Genomic DNA, 11,982 nt, shown 5'->3' on the forward strand with positions numbered 1-11,982 from the left:
TGGATAGCAGTGGACCCGAATAAAATTTCCGTGATCATTCAAGCGAAAACGCCGATGACTGCCGTTTCCTGGGACAAATACGTTGGCATAGTCATATGTTACGGTATTTGGCAGATTTTGCTACGCCACTACACGCCGCCGTACACCGCACACCTTTCAAATGGACGGCAATCGAAGAAAAAGCGTACAACGCACTTAAGATAATGTTCACGCAAGCACTGGTCGTACAACCACGAGATTGGGTGAAACCGTTCCATGTCTTTTTGGATGCTTCAGATATAGCAATAGGCAGCGCGTTGATGCAGCTCACATAGCTGAATTGGTACAGACCAGTCTATTACGCCAGTCGAAAGCTATCAACGGCCGAACGTAACTACTCCACAACAGAACGAGAGGCGTTGGGAATGATATACGACATCAATAAATTCCGCCATTATCTGTTGGGTCGAAAATTTACGTTTCACATAGATCATGCGGCGTTGCTCTACCTTGTGGAGAAACATGCGCTGACATGAAAACTGGCTAGATGGATGGTATTGCTCCAAGAATTCGACTTCATAATTCAGCATCACCCAGGTACGCAACACGCCGTAGTAGATTTCTTGAGTAGGGTGGATAACGGGGAAACTACAAGGAAAGATGACGATGACTTTCCCGATGTGGACGTTCTGCGGGTCGTGATGATAGCGTCACGGGAAGAGAAAAATTTTCCGGATCGATGGCTAATGGAAATGACGTACTTTCTTACTACAAGAATGCCACCGCCACAAGTAAGGACAGGCGAAAAGAAGCGATTGGTTGTCCATAGCCGTAACTTTTGCCTGGTCGAAGGAATACTGTATCACAAGGGCAACGATGGAATCTGGCGACACGGGATACGTCAAGATGAGAAGGAAGTTGTTTTGCGCGAAGCTCACTGTGGTACAGAAGGGGGGCACTATGCGGGAGATGTTACGGCCAGAAGTCAGCCCACAAAGGGCACGAGAATGCCACATCAACCCGTTCTTATGCTAGATCCATTCCAGAAGTGGGGCCTTGATTTTGTGGGACCCTTTACACTGGCAGTAGCGCGAACAGGTAATAGATATATTCTGGTAGCCACAGACTATTGCTCTAAGTGGGTGGAAGCAAAGGCGTTACAGGACAACACAACGGCATCTACAGCAAAATTTCTGTATGAATACATCCGGTGCCGTTTTGGTTGCCCCATCGAGCTTATCAATGATCAGGGAGTCACTTTCTGAATTCAATCATCCACGAGCTCATGCACCGTTACGTCGTCGTCCATAAGAAAAGCACGTCATACTATCCATAGGCGAATGGACTAGCAAAGTCCATGAACAAAATCTTGCAGACAATACCGCAGAAGATGCACTTCTCATAAATCCCTACCCCCTGAAAGATTATATACGTATATATATATATATATATATATATATATATATATACCTTTTTTTTGTAACATCTAGTCTAGCCCGAAGCGGGGTAATCCGTCGGAGAGGGAAAACTAGCAAAACGAATGTCTAACTAAAAAAAAATGAAAATAGAATGGATTGGGTCACTAAATTGCACAGCGCTTTATGGGTGTATCGGACCAGCTATAAGACTAGCATACAGTCTACGCCATTCTGGCTGGCATTTAGGTTAGAAGCTGTAATGCCCGTCGAATTCCAGGTGCCAAGTCTGCGGATTCAAGTGCGAGACTGACTAGCGGAAGGCCAGTCCGAGCAGCTACGGTTACAACAACTCCTCAAATTAGGAGAGGCTCGGGTACGTAGTATGGCCATACTGGAGCAAGAACAGAGACGGCGTAAAGTATTCGTCGATCGACATCAAGTCACACGGGGTAAGGACTTCGCAGTCGGAAAGGCCATATTGGTCTTTCAAACACGCATGGGTCAAATGCCCGGAAAATTAAGTTTCCGCTGGACGGGGCCGTACTGGATAGTCTGAGTGGAAAACAACACTTTTTAATTAGGCACCTTGGCCGGAGAGGCACTTCGACAAAAAGTAAATGGGTTTCGATTGAAACCCTATCTGGGACCTACGCCTCCAAACCCGTTCCACGTCGTGACTGCCACAACAGAGGGGCCCGTACATTAATTAATAAGTTGGGGGCCACTTGTAAAATACTGTAAATAGTAATCATGTATTTAACCGTTAAAAAAAAAAAAAAAGAAGGTAGTGATGATTATTAAAAGGGACTTTGTGCATGCACAAACTTCTAGGGCAAGAACACACGGCACTACGATGTCACACAGACCGATGCACCCTAGGCCACAAAAAGAGGAAAGCATAAGGTTTTTTGCGCATTACAGACAACCAACTTCAGTCTCCAGCCCTCCTTGCTCTCTTCGCTCTTCTCGCTCACCTCGCTCTCCACCATACCACAGAGCTCGCGCTCACCATAATTTGCAATCTTCGACTAGCCGTCATGAGCCCCATCCACCCACGATGCCGATCACTATCTTTGCAGCTCTACGCATATGGCTCCTGGAAAAGGGGTTTGAGGGCTATATCAGGGTCGTCGAAGCTCTACCACACCTTGAGGCTCTTGACATAGCCAAGAAGTTGAATGTGTACACAGTGACGAACGCCACCATTCGGAAGAAACTCGGTTTATCAGTGATTAGGGAAAAGCACTTCGAGATTCCTCCTGCAAAAACGCTCGGGAAATACTTTGGGGAATATTCAACGTCGGCTAAGGCATACAGAACAAAGGACATTCCAAATCCATTTTTTCGGGAAGTCGCCAAGTTCCTACTGGAAGTCGGGTGCGTACACGTGAATGCATATGGGATGCCTAAACAAAAAGCAAGTGTCATCATCGAAACCTTTGAAGGACGTGTCGTAGATTGGGGTGTAATCACAGGGCCAACACTTAGGGAAGGACTATACACGTATCAAGACGGGAAGAAACTCTGGCCGATCATTCAACAACACCTTATTGTACTATTTCCTCCTCGCAGACTTCCCGCCCCCCACACCAAGCGAGCCGACGCCTCTGCCACGATCCGCGAAACGACAGCTAGTAGAGTTAGCTACCACCGAATGGGAGGAGGAAAAACAACCTTCTCCTACCACCCAGTGGACGACACAGACGGAACCACCAGCCAAAGACACTAAGACACAACCCTCCACGACAACAGAGGAACAAGAGCCCACCGATGACAGTCCCAGGCCCAAACGGCGACGATTAGACCAGAAGGACAGTCGCAGATTGCTAAAAGATACGGTCGTCACCACCAAAACGTCCACTCCCACAAAGCCCACTACGACACTGGAGATATTTCACGAACTTTGACCCATCATTATGGCACAATCTTAGTGGGGCAAAGGAGTGCTTATGGTAGAAAGTGAAGTCCTGAAATATCCGGACATTCCGGACACGGCACATGAGTTCAATGCGTTATTGCAGTATGGCACCACATATGAGCTCATGGAATTTTTGGCGACTCAGCAAATCAAGGTGTCACAGCGAATGGCTGAAGAACACGCGGAGCAGCATATGGTGGAGCGCGCGCTAACGCGAACAACGGAAAGTGAGGATGAGGGGCCTCTAGCCAAGATAGGCAGGCAGCAGAACACGGGGATTCAGCGTATGGGCATTGAACTACCCCCATTGAATACGGCCCTTGTTGAGGCACATCAGGAATTGGCTAGAGTTAGTATGGGCGCCAAGGATACGGCTATCAAGAATAAAGATGTTTGGAAAACAGTCAAGCTGACTCAAGCCAAATTATAGAAGACCCAAGAGCGCATTGTGGAGTTAGAACACAACGTCACTATGGCACCGCAAAACCCCGAACCAACATCCGGTGAAGACGCATCGATAACCCTACAAGAGGAGATTGCAGCGCAGAAGGCCATCGCCGCTAAAGCAAAAAGGGCTACGCAGTTTGCGGAGTCCGAGATTGATCGCCTCCGCGCCGAACTCCGCCAATCCTCCGACAGAGAAACAGACATACAGGCCAAAGGCCGAAGGGCAATAAAGGCACTAGAAGATAAACTCAAAGCGAAGACAATAGCACACACCAACACGAAAGAAGAAAACAACAAGCTACGGGAGGAAGCCCAAAAGTCGGAAGCGGTGATCACAGGACTCCAAGAGTTATTGGAAAAGAAGAAAGTGTGGTACGACGAGCAGCTCGTACGAGAACGGGAGGTGACGCATCAGGTAGAAGTCCGCCTGAACAATGAAATGGGTCGGTTAGAGGAACTATACTTGAAAGAATCCCAAATATGGGCAAAGATGAAAAGCCATTATGAGGAAGCGGCTACGGTTAATAAGCAAGAAATCGAAAACCTCAAAAAAACCCTGGAAGAAGTGCAAAACTGCTCCTAAGCGATAACAGATAATGTACACATACTTCTTCAAACAAATCGGGAGAGGTTTACGACGCAATTAAAAACAGTGCTAGATAAAGGCTGGATGGTGTGGGCAACACAAGCGGTGGAGTTGCATACCTATCGGGCAGACTAGGAGAGCCGAAGGAAAGAAGGCCAAGGTTTCTACAAACTCAATGAGGAAGGCATTGTGGCAGTATGTGAGGACCTAGCACAGGATTATCGCACGCTAGCGAACCAACACTTTGAGGAACTCACACAACTATTAGACGACTTCGGGGAATGTCAAGAAGATATTTTTCATCGACTAATGGAGATCAAGAGAGAACAACTTACGGAGCCAATTTTGGTACCCGATACCGATTCCACCGAGCACAGGGAGCCTCAACCTAATTCATTGGAGATGACAACTACGCCATGCAACATTGCGGACGATACGAACAGGATAGAGCCTCAGCCAACCACTTGCCCACAGACGGAAGAGCCAGCCCCAGCAGAAAGGAATGAGCCAACAAAGCCGGGTCTGACCACGCAGGGAGAAGTTGACAACATAGAAACCCCCCCGACGGCCGAGCAGGGACAAGACGCTCAACAAAGCAACGAAGCACCTACGGACATTACATCGTCTCCGAACCAGAACGTATGAGCGGAGTCGAACATCCTAGACATCTTGGAGGATGAATAGAGGGATGGATCCGACGTGCCATGGCACTATCCCACAGGCGTGCCAGGTGTTGTCCGCCAGAATTGTAACCGCCGGACATAATGCGTAAAATATGAAAAATGTATTAGAAGCGTTAAGGAAAGAGATGTAACGGTTCACGCGAGAAGCATGACTGGCTGAACGGCCTGTGTACATAAAGGGCAAAAATCCTCTGTAAGAGGTAGCGTATAATTTTTGAGCATGAGGTTTTTTTAATAGGATCTTATCTTCTCTGATTTTCTATGTTTGTGCAACCCGTGCTGTCTTGTGTAATCTTTGTGCTATTCATAAGTGCGTCTCTGTAAGCATAGGGTAAGAGTCAGCATAGTAGCACACTCAAGTTCTCGGTCATAGTTGTGAACCTTCACCCATAGATACGCATTATTACGTAACTAACGGATTACGACTCATGCCTCGTGTGGCATCATACCTTGCCATGAAATCACCTTGAGGTCTATCTCGAAGGACTGAACATAGATAGTGTTCCATATCGGTAACATCAAGCATGAAGGCCGAATATCGAGGGGTGACTATTGCTACGTGCGAAGTCATCTGGCTGAAATGGTTATTACGAGATCTACATGTGGAGGTGTCTGATCCAACGATGATCTATTGCGACATCCTCAACAACATCCACCTTGCAAAGAACCCTGTGTTCCACGCCAGGACCAAGCACATTGAGGTGCATTATCATTTCGTCCGTGAGCATGTCGTTTCTGGTGAAGTCGAACTAGTGTATGTTCTGACAGGTCGGCAGATTGCCGACATCTTCACCAAGCCCCTTGGTCTCGACAAGTTACGGCATTTCTCGGGTGATCTAGGTTTGCATCACCTCGACATGTTGATCTTGAGGGGGAGACAGGAACAGGAACAAGAGCATGTAAGGAGCGGTAGTGATTGCTATGTTGAAACGGATGAAGAATTCGATTTCAGGCCAATTGAAGAAGCCGAAGAAGAAGGAAACAAGGGTCGTAATCGCAAGGAAGAGCAGAAGACAGCCGAACAAAGTACAACAAAGAAGGGCGTAAAGGCCAAGACCAAAACGTGGTCTGATATTGTCAAGGGCCTAAAGATAGAAGACGAATTGGAGATAGCCAATTCGAGCGAAAGTGGAATTAAATCGGAAGTGTCCGATTTAATCGAAATGCTCGATTTGGACATTACGAATCGACTAAGGGCCAAGTGGAGGAAAGGGTAGCGAAAGAAGCACCAACACCGTGATAGCAAGGGAGCTAAAAAGGGCCGAATGAGCAAACAAGCCGACCGGAAGGGTCGAAGCGTGCAAAATCAAACGGGTTGAGGAGCGCGAGCGAGGCGTGAAGCCAGAAGAAGCCTGAGTGAAGATCCGGAGGATCACACGAAATCTCAAGTTGAGCTTGAAGGGGAGTGTTGAGAGACAAGCTCAACACTGGGTGCGTAAATGAGTGCGTAACCTAGTACGTAGACTGGGTGCGTAAAACCGTACGCAAAATATGGTCGTGGCGGTATTTAAACCGAAAGGCCGTTAGAATGATATTCCTCGTAAGGAATAGTTTTGGGAGTTAGTTTAGGAGGCTCATTTATGAGCGGTCAAGTACAGTCAGTACTTGTGTCAGCCCAATAATCGGGGCTTGTATAAAAGGTGCTCATTGAGCACGAAATATGTAACAGAGAACATACAGAGAATTATTTTGAATATAGTTTTGTATTTTTGCTCTCTCTGTCTCTCCCTCTCTTTCTCTGTGATTTCTGTGCTTTACCGAACTATTGTACTACCAAACCGTGTACTCTGTGTTCTTACGCATACGCTTCCACACACGTATTCTTTTACATTGGGATTGAGAGTGAATCAATATATAATATAGACCATGGTCAATCCAATCCAACTTTGAGATTATTTACCATACATGTTTGATTGAATCATTCTCGAATACAAATGCATGTATGATACATATGGTTCATTCTATGCTTCCGCGCATATATCCGAACACACAACCACAAAAGATACCTTCTTTTCGGCATTACGAGAGCCACTTCGAATGACGTTTAGTTGTGTTCGATTTTAAAGATCAATCACTCGAGCAAGTGATTGAAAAAGCACTCATCATGGATAAAACACAGACTAGTAATAATATGCCGATGGCATTGTTACAAAGGTCCTTACCAATGGCGGAAGAAGTATGGTTCCACCAAGCAATTCAATGCACAACATGTCTACATCCAAGGCATTCTACAGTGGAATGCACATTACGTACACATTGTCCGATCTGTCATTTAAAGGCATATACAATCGACCAGTGCGAAAACGTGATTAATAAAACCACTTGTGATTGCCTAGGTATCACAAAATGGGAGGCATGTCCATTCTGGTTACGAATGACTGATACATGTATTGTCCGACCAATAGGGCTCATTCGACAATTGGATATTGTCATTGGCGGGCATACATTTCAGATATTGGCAGTCATCTTACACTTAGATGTAGCAAGTGCTTATCCTTTGTTGTTGGGCCAACCATGGCTTTGAACTACCAATATCAAACAGAATTGACAGAAGAATCTTCTAGCATTCCAGAAGGGCCAAACCAAGATCAGAGTTTTGACTCAGGAGAAGGTAGCAACAACACAAGAATGTGTCCCTTTATATGTCGAATCTATCAATATGATGGAAGGCTTAGATGATGGGGAAGAAAACCAATATTTTGAGGAAAATCCGAAAATCATTCCCTTATTTGAAATTGACGTAGTCGAAATAATCACATCATATCTTGGTAATGATGAAAAGGAGGTCGATGTTCTCGTCGATGATAAAACTTTAATGGAGTTATGTCATCAATAGGAAGCTATGGAGAAAGAAATGCAAGTATCACAAAGAGTGCAACCTTCTTCACTCGAGGAATTAAATATGGTGGACAATGATGGAGATCCAAAAACAATGTTAATAGCGAAGGAGATGCAGTCGAACGAAAAGACCAAGCTCACAGAATTATTGCGACAATACAGAGATGTCTTTGCTTGGTTGTTTGAGGATATGAAGGGACTGGATCCAGCCTTTTGTCGGCATCAAATCAACCTGCATAAAGATGTGAAGCCAGTACAACATCGACGTTACAAATTAAATCCTAATTATGCGGTCAAAGTGAAAGAAGAAATTGACAAACTGTTACGGGTCGACTTCATTTGACCAGTCAAGAAAGCCACTTGGCTTAGTCCGATTGTTGTCGTTCCTATATTTGATTTATATCTATTGTTGGTTTTGAGTGTAAGTTAAAGAATAAAGAGCCAATCAAACATATTTAATAAGTAACCTATTTAGTTATCAATTTCCTAGTGTAAATTCCATCCCTCTAATCACAACCTTTGGTCAAGGGTACGTAGGGATTAAGTATCCGACTACGTGTTTTTAGAGAGGAGTACCACACCTTTTTCGACTTTGCGGTGCCCACTCCTCTGATTGGCCTTCTGGTTCATCACAAATGTAGGGCCTATTCTAGCATGCCCTAAACCCCGAGCATAGTTCTCTGCTGCCTTTCAGATTCGGCTTTGTCCTAATCAACCTTCTTTATCTAACACTCGCTTTCTTTGTGGGCTTTCTTTCCACAGTACCAACATTCCATGGCTTTTCCTTGCCAACATCTGGCACCACGCTGACTCTCCCTACTTATGGAGGGTTCATAACTGTTGTTAGCACTCATGTTGTGCCTTTGATTCTGCTCATATCGGCCACTATTTGTGCGCACCGATCCACCACTCCCACCATGACCAGGGGTTGTTCTGCTTCCATGTACATCATCTCACTGTCGGCGTGCATGCTCCTTGACGCATCCATGTGGTTCTCCTCAACTAGGAGTCATATGGTGCGACGCGCCCAAATCAAGAAGCTAAGTAGTACATTCTTCGGTCCTAAGCAGAACTTCTAATTTGACCGAATTCTCGATAAACAAAATATTCAGGTTGTTGGACAAGAGTTCGGCTGAAGAGCCGATGAAATTGACCTCCTATCGGCTGCCCCTTTTGCTCCGATCTCTGAGCTTTTCCGTTTTTGGCCTTGAGGACGCAACAATCGGCCTTAATGTGTCCAAGTTTCTTGCAATAATTGTGCACTTTTCTATCCCTGGACTTCCTCCGACTTTGAGCATATTTCGGCTACTGGGAAGAACTTCTTCCTTGACTATTCGATTGGTCGGTTGAACTCTGCACTACGTAGGCATCGCTGGCCGAATCGTGTATGAACGATTTTCTCTGAGCATCTTCTGTCATAATTGAGCTCATGACTTCAAAGTACTTCACGGCAACAACTGACGCATTGCACATGGTAGTAACGAAAGTTTCCCATGAAAGGGGGAGACTACTCATTATCCAAAGAGCTTTCACCTAATCTTCAATCATCATCCCCTGAGCCGAAATATGGGAATTTATGCTTTCATACTCATTGAGGTATGTCTGGATTGAATCAAACTCTTCCATCCAAAGGTTATAGAGGCACTGGATCAAATATATCTTAGTGGCAGCCACCTTCTCATAAGTGCCCGACAATGTTTTCCATAATTGGAAAGTTGTCGAACACAACTGCACCATGCAATAGATGGATTCGAATAGGTCGATCTCAATGGTGACGCGAACAATTTGGTCCACTCATTCAATTTGTATCCTTCAAGAGCTTGTTCATACTCAATCGGATATTTTTGCTCCTTCCAAAAGTTGAAGTTCAAGCCGTTGAACTTCTTGAGGATCATCTCTAATGAGCCGGATGTGGATATCATTTTGATGTGGATGAGCTTGTACGAAAGTCTTGTCCGGGTTGGCTACGATGTGTAGATGGGTTCACCCCGGACTTGCCTTGCCGTTGAACATCCTGAGGATCATCTCTAATGAGCCAGATGTGGATATCATTCTGATGTGGGCGGGCTTGTACGAAAGTCCTGTCCAGGGTGGTTACGATGTGTAGATGGGTTCGCCTCGGACTTGTCTTGCCTTGCAAATTTGAGAAGGAGATTAGAGAAGATAGGTATTCGCTTGAGGGAGAGTATTGCTTTGCAAATGTGAATCATCAACAAAATAAAAAACTAATGCGATTGAGATTTCAATATAACGAAGATTGACAAAGATGTTCAAAGACAACATGATGATAATTTGCAAAGAGGGTTAGAGAATTATTGGAAGAAAGGGAGGCAAAGGACAACTAGATTGAAGTAAAAGATCACTTGGGTGCTTGTACTCTCTCTTTGTCTCTCTCTCTCTCTCTCACACACACACACACACCACCACCACCACTTAATGAGGGATTCCCAATTATGCATCTCTCTCTCTATATGTGTGTGTGTGTGTGTGTGTGTGTATAAATGTACACACACCAATTTATTTGGGGCATTAGTATATATATGCATGTCAATGCCCTCAATTTGTTTAACAGGTCAGAAGTGGATGGCAACGATATTCCCTTCTCTCTACATAAGTCCTCCTTATATGATGGGTGAGAATGGTAGACCACATAGTGAAGGAGAATGCTATAGGATGGATGAACAACCATTTGGGAAATTGCTCCTTTGATCAAGAGGGATGGAGATGGGAAGGGGGACGACAAGATGTATGTATATAGGTAGTTAGCACCGACAGACATAAGATGAGAATGAGAGAATGTGGTAGGTAGTATGTATGGTCAGAGAGGAATCCCCCCCAGGCCAGGCCGAAGAAAGGTTGGGGGGGCACAACACATCAATCTCAATATGCATATATGTAAATATATATATATATATAGATAGATAGATAGACATGTATGTACATATATAAATAATGTATGCATAGAACTTAATATTCGTGTTCATGCAAGCATTCAAACGTTTGGAAACGAACATGTTTGAAATGGGAAAAATCCATGCTCCTTTTTTTTTTCCATTTATTGTTATTACAATTTAGCTCACCCTAGTGGTAAGGAGTCATGCTATTGTTGTTTATGTCTTGGGTTTGATTCCCAATTTTCTCATCTCTTTCTCTCTCTCTCTCTCATTAGTACCATGTCATAGCAAAATTTTATCTTAGTGTTATAATAGTTTTTTTCTTTTATTTTATTATTATTAGAACTAAGCACAATCTAGTGATAAGTTGATGTGCTTACTATTACTTGTGTCTTGGGTTCAATTCCCAACTTTCTCATGTCCTCTTGTTAGTGTCATGTTCCTTTTTCTTCTTTTTCTTTCTTTCTTTGTTATTAGAAATTAGCTCACCCAAGTGGTAAGTTGTTATGCTACTACTGCCTATGTCATGGCAAAATTTTATGTTAGTGTCATGTTCCTTTTTCTTTCTTTCTTTCTTTCTTTCTTATTAGAAATTAGGTCATCCTAGTGGTAAGTTGTTATGCTACTACTGCCTATGTAATGTTTTCTTCATATTCTCGAATATACGTTTTATGAGTTTTTGATCGTTTCTTTTTTTCTTTTTTTGTTATTAGAAATTAGGTCACCCTAGTGGTAAAGTTGTTATGCTACTACTGCATATGTCATGTTTTCTTCATATTCTCGAATATACGTTTTATGAGTTTTAAAACGTTTGATTATAATTTATAATGACATATTTTGATTCAATATCTATAGTTCATACTCATTTTTTTGTAAAGTTCTAAAGTGAGGATGATAGAGATGTCTTGATTCGCATCCCAAAAGTATGCATGTGATATAATGCAAATATTGCAACCATACTTATGTTGGTGGTTCAAAATGGATTAGAGTCCACTTATTGGGATTGAGAGTGAATCAATATATAATATAGAACTTGGTCAATCCAATCCAACTTTGAAATGATTTACCATACACGTTTGATTAATTCATTCTCGAATGCGAATGTACGTATGATACATATGGTTCATTCTATGAATGTATGTAAATAATGATGTGGTGGGGATATATGTATGTCATGTGTGTCCGGGTGGGTATGTTGGGGGGTGTGATGTCCGTTTGA

Source organism: Azolla caroliniana, unplaced genomic scaffold, assembly GCF_043228905.1.
Source record: "Azolla caroliniana isolate FFs.n. ecotype wild unplaced genomic scaffold, voAzoCaro1.0.p SCAF_13, whole genome shotgun sequence".
In the NCBI taxonomy this organism is placed as follows: Eukaryota; Viridiplantae; Streptophyta; class Polypodiopsida; order Salviniales; family Salviniaceae; genus Azolla; species Azolla caroliniana.